Raw genomic sequence first — 9,677 nt, 5'->3', positions numbered from 1 at the left:
ATTGAACCCAGTGCTAGGCAAGCGCTCTACCACTGAGCCACAAACCCAGCCCCCCAGCTCTTTTTCATTTTGAGACAAGGCCTCATTAAGTTGCCCAGGCTGGCCTCTAACTTGCAATTCTCCTGCCTCAGCTTCCAAAGTAGCTGGGATTTCAGGCGCGCGCCATGATTTCCTGCTCAAAAGATTATTTTATACACCCATGTGTAGAACAGTATTATTCACAATGGCCAAGAAGTGGAAACAACCTAGATGTCCATTGATAGATGAATGAAAAACATGTAGTATGTGCATACAACAGGATACTATTCAGCATCAAAAAGGAAGACAATTGTGATAGATGCTACAATATGAATGAAACTCAAAGACATTGTGTTAAGTGAAATAAGCCAGACACCAAAGGACAGACAGGGCTGGGGTTGTGGCTCAGTGGAAGAGGGCTTCCTTGCATGTGTGAGGCACTGGGTTCTATTCTCAGCACTGAATATAAATAAATGATTAAAATAAAGGTCCATCAACAACTAAAAAAATATTAAAAAAAGAAAAGGATGGACACTATACTATTCTACTTTATACCAGTACGGTGGTCACATTCATAGAAACAGAGGGTATCATGGTGGTTGCAGGGGCTGAGAGGAGGAGGAAATGGGGTTTTGTTTATGGGTGCAGAGTTTCAGTTTTGCAAGGTGGAAAGCATTCTGGAGAGCAGTTGCACAATAATGTGAATAGACTTAATGCCACTGAACTATAGATACCTAAAAATGGCCAAGACGGTACATTTTATGTTATGTGTATTTGACCATAATTGTAAAAATTCCTATTTTAATAGAGCTTGCAGTTCAGTAAGAAGACATGAAAGCAATACATATTGTAAATTATGTCATATATTAAAAAGTGATCATTGCTTTGGGGTAAAACAGAGCAGGGTGAGGACAGGGAGTGCTGGGGGGATTCTGACCTTTTCAGTGGGTGGTTAGGGTGAGTCCCACTGGTGCGGGGAAGGGGAAGGCGTTTGCAGTGCTGGGGCTGGAACCCATTGTCTTGCGTGTGATAGGCAAGTTCTTTACCACTGAGCTACACCCAGGGCCTAAGGGAGGGCTCTGAGAAGATTTGGAGGAGGAGAATGTGTGAGCCATGGGGGTCTCTGCAGGCAAGTAAAAGAATGTCAAGAGTTGTATTGAGGGGGAGAGAGAAAGGAGATATGGAGAGAGCCCCAGATGTGCTCCTAGCAGCTGTCAAGCTGACCAAGTCGGGGAGAGAGGGTGTTAGGAATGTCTCCTCTTGCTCCTGCTGCCTGTGGCTCTCTCTGCCTCTTCTGTTGGTGCCATCCTCCTCCCCCAGCCAGCTGCAGCTCCCCTTCCAAAATATCCAGCCTTATTCAGCTTGTCGGTGACAGCTAAAGGAGGGGACCAATGTCTTGTGGAGGTTGAGAAAGGACAAATGGGGGAGGCTACCAAGCCCTGTCGGAGCTGGTGAAATCTTCCGCAAGAGAGTCCTGTGTGTGTGTGTGTTGGAGACAGCAGAGAGAGGGTGGGCGAGTGGGGTAAGTTGGGGTCAGTAAAGAAAGGAGTATGGCAAGGACCTGGAGAAGAGGAGACTGGAAACGTGCAGATCTTCAGGGGTGCTGTGAAGTCCCCAAGTCAAAGGCAAGGGGCAGGAAGGCCCAAGTGGGAGGAAGTGGGAATTTCTTAGTGGGGATAGGATGGGATGGCAAAGGGGAGAGAGGCACTGTAGGGAATGGTTGATGGGCATAGAGGAAGGCCAAGGGCAATTCGAAAGGGGTCGGAGGACGACTTGCTGAAGGATTGGCCCAAACAGGCCACTCGGTATCGGCTCACTGCTTTCCTTCGGTCGCCGGAGGGTGGCCAGGCATTCCCTTTCAGACAGCCCCTGCCTATCTTCAAGATGGAAGGAAATCAGAATCAATCAGGCAGACAAGAAGAGACCTCTGGAAGGGCAACTGGGGTCTGCACAAGGCTGCAGGGGAGAGATAAGGGCAATGAAGAGAAAGACGCTGGTGTGGTTGCCAACCAGACCAGGGAAAACAGAGGCAGCCTAAAAATAGACTGGGGTGGGGAGGGAGGAGAGCCAGTCCCCAAAAGGAGGGAGAGCCGAGGCAATCGATGCCATCGCTACTCTGACCCAATTCTTCATCTCTCAGCCTCACCAAACTGACAAATGAGGGCTTGATGGGGAACAAGGGAAAGATTGGCAGAGAGGGAGGAGAGTCTGGGGGAAAGCAATCTGGGTCCTGAAGCTAGGCGATTGTGGGATACAAATCAGTAGCCATAGTGTGGAAGAGAGGAGATACTTGGTGTGGTTAATAGTAGCTCAACCCTCCCCAGAGGGTGGTATCCTGGAACAGGTTTCAGAGCTTAACGGATGTGAGTTTTACTTGGAAGAAGTTCAATGATCTAGAAAGGTTTAAGGAGGCAAACCAGGAAGTGTCAGCCTGGACCCAGTAGGCTGGAAAGAAACTGGAGGCCTGCTTTTCACTTCTCAGGGAGAAGTGAATTTAAAGGGAATTTGGTTATTTCAGTGCAGTAAGAGGGATTGAGGTTAGACTTCAGGAAATCCATCCCATTGGGCAGATATGTGAGATATTAAAACAGGTCCGCAGGGCTGGGGATGTGGCTCAAGTGGTAGCGCGCTCGCCTGGCATGCGTGCGGCCCGGGTTCGATCCTCAGCACCACATACAGACAAAGATGCTGTGTCCGCCAAATACTGAAAAAAATAAATATTAAAGTTCTCTCAAAAAAAAAAAAAAAAAAAAAAAAAAAAAAAACAGGTCCGCAAGTGCTCGTAGGGTATCCTTTCCTTCTAAACAATGAGAAGAAGCCCACCTGCTTGAGTCTACAGAGGGCTCCCCACAAAACCTTTGGAAGACTGTGGACTACAGAGGGGAGGGGGGTCTAGGAATCTTATTTCCCTGGTGGTAGGGTAACAAATGGGTATTTGGGCTCAGGTTGTAGGGAGAGGGAAGCACAAGGTGGCCTGGATCTGTCTGTCCTGGAGGCAGCAGGGACAGGGGGCAGGATTCTAACCTGCAGGACCCAATGGCATTTACATAACTTTGAATAATGAATAAGCCCAGCTCTGGGGTTCCTGGTCCGCACTGCTCATCTGCATCTTTATTAAGCTTTATAAATGATTCAGCTCCCTGCACCCCCCCCCCACCCCCAGCCCTGCCCAGCCTGCCCCAAGCATCAGGGTAGTTGATTGCTCATTATTTTAGACTAGATTTGTTTCACCAACATTCAGTGAGGCATGGAGTGGGGGACACAGGAGGGAGGAACATATCCAGAAGGCGAGTGGGGATGGGGGGGTAGAAGAATGGAGGACAGGCATGGCTGCGGTGGGTAGTGGGCTCTCTGCTGGGAGCACTAAGGGTGCAGGCGTCATTCCCCAACATGTTCCTGGGGCCAACATTTTAAGGAGAGACCGGTTTCTTAGATTCCCCCAAATGTGCTGGATTCAAATCCCCGGTTTCCCTTATATCTGCTGCCAAGTCCCCGGCAGGCCCCTCGCTCAGCTCCAGCTCCTCACACAGCCACTTGAGCAGCCATGGAGTAGAGCCCCCGGGGAAGTTCTCACTTTTTCCTGAGGCAGGAATTTTGCTATTTTCACGGAAAAAAAAAATCTGCTATGCTTGCAAGGCAAGAACAAGCACTAGGCATATTAGGGGAGAAAGAGAAAGAACAGGCACAAGGTATGTGAATGCATAGGGGAAAGGACTCAAAAAAGGACCCGAAGATGCAGAGCTCTCAGCTTGTCCGAAGAGGCATCTTAGTGCCAACTGCCCTGGGAGTTGCCGCACCTCCTGGCTGGAGCCAGGGAGAAGTATTTAACAGCCTCTACGTGGAGGAGTTGGCAGGAGACTCCTGGTGGGGGGCAAAGGTAGAGCATTTCTCAACCCTGGCTGCACATTAAAGCCACCTGGGGAGCTTTAAAAAATATGATGCTTGGGTCCCACCCAAGGCCAATTAAATCAGAATTCCTGGGAGAAAAAGCCCTGAGCACAGTATTTTTTTTTTCCTCCAAAGCAGCTCAATCTTGTCTCAATCCTGGTTTAAACAAACGAACGAACACACACACACACACACACACACACACACACACACACACACACACACACACACTTACGTATAAATACACATACAAAAGTATACTAAATATGTAAATAAAACACACATATAAATATATATTAAAAATTTATAATAAAATTAGGGAAATTTTAACATTGATTGGAGCTGGGCCCAGTGGTGTTTACTTGTAATCCCAGCAACTCCAGAGGCTGAAACAGAAAGATCACAAGTTTGAGGCCAGCCTCAGCGACTTAGCCAGACTCCCATCTCATAACAAAAAAAGGAGTGGGGCCAGGCAGAAGCTGTGGTGCATGCCTGCAATCCCAGTGGTTTGGGAGGCTGAAGCAGGAGGATCATGAGTTCATAAACCAGCCTCAACAATTAGGGAGGCCCTAAGCAACTCAGCAAGACCCTGTCTCTCAATAAAAATTGCAGAAAAGGGCTGGGGATGTGGCTCAGTGGTAAAGCACCCCTGGGTTCAATCCTCAGTACCAAAGAAACAAACAAACAAGAAATAAAATAAAAATGAAAATAAAAAAAAACATTGGTTGGATATTTGATATTAAGGAATTATTGATCGTTTTTTAAGTGTGATAAGAGTATTGTGATTATGTTTTTTTTAAGGAGTCATTTTCTTTTCTTTGAAGGATCAATACTAAAGGATTCCCTGATGAAACATCACCAGATCTTCAGTCAGTCTCAAAACAAGCCAGTAAAGGGAAAGGAGAAGTGGGCGGGGCGAGATTCACTGTGGATAACTGTTGAAGCTGCTTGAATTTTACTTTTTATATACAAACCAAAATAGCAACACTCCTTGCATGTTTCTGTCATGCAGCAGAGCCAGGCACTTAGGAGGATGTGGCCACCACGGCACCTAGGAGAAGAATATTTGCAGGACCCTACATAACAGGTCCTCCTATTTCTTGCCCTCCCTCTCCCCCCCAGGCAGCACAGAGTGGGGCACTTGGGAACAAAAATAACTGTTAGAAATGTAACTTCTCTGGCACCCTGGACTCTGCAGGTTTCTTCTTCAGGTGCCCACCCAGTCTCTGGGGACTGAGAACCCCCACTGGTGCTCTGTGAACAGCGCCTGGTGGGTGTACGGAGGGAAGCCTCCTGGAGGCACTTCATGCAAGCCATCTCACTCTTCGTGCCTTCTCCTTCTCCGTGCCTTCTCCTGACTGGCTCCGCAGGAAGTCAGACCTCCATTGCCCTTCACCGCTGCTCCCAGGGTTGTCACTCCCTGCATGGGCTCATCTGAGTCTGCCAGGGAAATCAGCCCAGCTGATTTCATCAGGGAGGTGAAGGGAGACTGAACATGAGTCCACAGAAGCATGGACACCCAGACATGCAGACAGACTCAGGGATGAAAGTCCCAGTGGCTGTTACCAGAGCTGTCTGAGCTGCGGAGCCATCACCCGGCAGCAGATCCTATTTGCATATCACTCCTAAAATGAGCAAATCCAAATGAATCCCAAATTCCCAGGTCTTTTCCATCCTGGACTGTATAGGTCTCCCTAGCCTTGGCCTGCCCGTGGACCCACCATTCCCATGTTCTCCACATGCTCCAGAAGAATTAATTCTTGCCCTTTCAAGGTGAATGCCTCCGACCTGCCACAGAACTCAGCCTTGCCCGCCACCCAGCCCTGCCCATCACTGAGCCTTGCCCATGGCACCACCAGCTCTGGCCTCTTGCTCGGTTTGGGGCTCAATCAGTCTTCTCCGCTCCATTACCTTCTCCCGATGGCCTCTAGGGGCTGGGGAGGAGGGAGAGTTGGAGGGGGTCTGCTTAAGAGGCTTTTGGAATCTGTGCCTGCGCATCACCCGTTGCCATGAGTTATTTCAGCGCCGATGTTTGTCTCGAGCTGATTATTCCAGCCCGAGAACAGGTGGAGCAGCCTGCGGTGGCTTATTCGTCAGCCAAGGCCATCTGTTCCCAACAAGCTGAGATTTGTAGCTGATTTCTACTGGGGAGCAAAGGATGGGGGTGGGGAGGGACATGGAGATCACACACCCCAGGAAACTTACTCCTTCCAGACCTTTGGGGATGCCGGAAGCCCCAGGTGAGCCCTTGCACAAGGAAGCCTCATTCTCTCAGAGAAGCTCCCTGGGCACTAAGCTCAGCCACAACACTTTTCCTTAAGGGGCTAAACCTCAGATGGAACCAGGTATTAGAAGCACAAATCTATTAGCCAAGTATGAAGTCTGGCCAGTGATCTATGTTCCCTTACAGATCTCTCTCTCTCTCTCTCTCTCTCTCTCTCTCTCTCTCTCTCTCTCTCTCTCTCTCTCTCTCTCTCTCTCTCTCTCAACATAACCATGACACAAATATCCTAAATGACCTTCTCAACTCCACCATCAACCCTTTATCAACACAAATGTCCTCAAACCTGTCACCTGCAGGGAGGGCTCCAGGCTGCTTGAGAGAGCAAGGTCTAGACAGTCATCTCTCCCTAATCCCTGCTTCTTTCCCCTAAAGACCCTAAAGAACTGTTCAAGTTCCACCCTCCAATCTGTTCCTCTTCCAGCTTCCACTCTCAGCCATGCCAGGAGCTGCCTGCTGCTTTAAGAACCGCTTTCCCTGAGAAAGGGAGCTAAGCAGTTTCTAAGCAGCTTTGCCACATGGTTTAACCCCCCACGGCTAAGATTTCTATATGGAAAAGAAGCTACTCTGACAGTCACCCTCATATCACAATTTGGGGGACCTTCTTTGTTGTTGGTAGATATATTTGTACTGATCTAAAAATTGCGTGAAAATTTGATATTAAGAGATACCGTGTCTATAATCCCTCATCCCAAAATAAGACTACAGTTTCCAAAGAACCTTTTTTTTTATTTTTTGAGGGAGTCTGCAATATTGCCCCAACTCTTGAGTTCAAGTGATCCTCCTCAACTTCCCGAGTAACTGAGACTGTAAGCACAGCTACGGTGCCTCACTCCTTCTAATACTTATTTATGTACGTATTTCAGTGCCAAGGATCAAACCTGGGGCCTCACACACAACAGGCAAGGGCTCTACCACTGAGCTACATCCCCAGCCCCCTAATATTCTAATAGCACATGTACTTTTGACATGTGTCTAGGTGACCTTAAGAGCTCATTAGCAGAACCATAAGACTGCCTCACTTTCTAGTTGGTTATTTAGGCTTATTTCACAGTTTCTGGGGGTAGAACCTCCTTTCCTACCATTATATCCTATTGCCAGAAAGAACAGCCCCCACAGAAGAGCTCAAGGGCCCTCAGAAGGCAGGCCATGAGGCTGCAGAACCTTCCAGGGAGTGTCACTCCGCACTGTCACTCTCCCTTTTTCTTCACAGACCGTACGTAGTCCCTTGGGGACCAGAAGCTGTCCTCCAGCAAGGGTGCCAACCTGTAATTGATAGTAGGCTTTAGGGTTAAGATGAGCCACGCTGCCAGGCACAGTGGCACACGCCTGTAATCCCAGTGGCTCAGGAGGCTGAGGCAAGAGGATCTTGAGTTCAAAGCCAGCCTCTGCAAAAGTAAAGTGCTAAGCAACTCAGTGAGACCTTGTCTTTAAATAAAATACAAAATAGGGCTGGAGATGGGACTCAGAGATTGAGTGCCCCTGAGTTCAAGCCCTGGTACCATCCACCACCACCACCAAAAAAAAAAAAAAAAAAAAAAAAAAAAAGATGAGTCATGAATGAGACCTATTTCATTACATACAATTTTACATTTGCCTGACTGTCAGTCGTTGACCTGTCTTTTAAAATCTAATGTTTCTGAAGCTATTGACTGCATTGTCCCCATAGCAGGATCTCTCTCTCTTTCTCTCTCCGTATATATATATATTCCACTTTCAAATTCCCTAGTGTCCTCTCTTCCCCAAATCCATTTGCTTCTTTTCCTAATCTAGTCAGATCATAAATGTGACACAAAACATATAAAAATTTATTAAAATGTGGAAACTCTTTGACTCTTAAGCCACCTCAAATATAATTTGCCTGAATGGTGTCAAAACTTAATATCCTTAAATTTTTTTTTTTTTTTATAAAACGCGTTGCTGACTTTTGATATGGAAAGCAAATTCTATCTGCACATATAAGTATTCTACTGGGAGATTTATGTCACTGACTTCAATCACAAAGCACACAGCCTTTTTAGAATCTCCCATATTTATATGACCCATCACGGGGGCATACACTGCAGAAAACTCAATTTCTCTGTAAAATTCCTTCTAAACAAATCTAGCATCCTTGTAACTCCAAAATGGCTATTGCTCTGGATATCTTTTCTCCCCGATCAAATAGCAGAGAACGGTCTGGATTGTTCTGTTGTACTGTCATGAAATTAGACTGAAGTGAATATAGCTTAAAATATGCATTCCCGGCCATGTGGAACTGTTATTCATATTGTTGGCACAGTGGGAGTGAAGTGAAATGTGATAATGTACGGGGGATGCTCTGAAATTGTAAAGAGCAACACAAATGTGAGGTAGGTATTTTTTCCCCAAATTGCCAAGAAGTGTTTCTTTGGGGGAAGCCAGGCTTTGGTGAATACCAAGCACTGGCCATGATAGTGATTCCTTGTTTTCTTGCCTCTCTACTCTTCCACAAGGCCAGAACAGTTTGAGAATCCAGGCCACCTCTTCTGGAATCAAGCTGAAGACCTTGCTTGTAAAGATGACATTGTGTGTGTGTGTGTGTGTGTGTGTGTGTGTGTGTCTGTCTGTCTGTCTGTCTGTCTTTCCTTCTATTTCTGCCCCTCCTCACCACTTACTGGGAATTGAATCCAGGGGTACTCTACCACTGAACTACATCCCCAGTCACTTCCCTCTCCTTCTACTTATTTATTTATTTTTCTTTCTTTCAAGACAGGCTAAGTTGCCCAGGCTAGCCTTGAATTTATGATCCTCATGCCTCAGCCTCCCAAGAGGCTGGGATTATAGGCATGTACCCACTGCACCTGACTGACATCAACTCTCTTAGCCTCAGTGTCCTCCTTGGGACAATGACACTTCACAGAATTGTGACAAATGCTAAAGGAGACAATGTAGGCAAAGTGCACAAACGCTGGAGGCATAGTAACTGCTCCACAAATAGGAATTGGTTTTATTACCTTCTTCATCTTCCATCCATCACTATTGACAGACTGTGAAGGGTTCCCTTAGCTTCAGCCACCTCCTTCAATCTTGGCTCAGACCAAGGGCTTCCAAAAGCCCTTACAAGGGCAGGGGAAAAAAATATTTCCAGTTGCTGAGAGTAGGCTGGACCTCAATCCTGCTGTAATAATTGAAAGGGCAACACTATGGGTTTGGCCCTAACATTGCCCTTTTAAGGGACATGAGCTTCTGGGAAGGGTGGGAAGAACCTCCAGGCCCACAGATCCTGAGGCTGCTGGATTCCAAAGCTCCAAAGGTGGTGGACTTGCACATGAAGATGCTAGAGATCTCCTGGTTTCACTGATAATGGCTGGGCCCACCTGCCACTGCAGGGAATGAGACTAGGAAATGCAAGAGGATGGCTAAAGTACAAAAAGGCGGCTGGATGAAACCGACCCCAGGCAGACCATGTTGTGGGAGAAGGTGTTCCTCTCCTAGAACTGGGATCTCAGAACTCTGAGCTCCACTGGTG

This window comes from Urocitellus parryii, chromosome 7, assembly GCF_045843805.1.
Source record: "Urocitellus parryii isolate mUroPar1 chromosome 7, mUroPar1.hap1, whole genome shotgun sequence".
NCBI lineage: Eukaryota > Metazoa > Chordata > Mammalia > Rodentia > Sciuridae > Urocitellus > Urocitellus parryii.
This window is presented reverse-complemented; position numbering follows the sequence as displayed.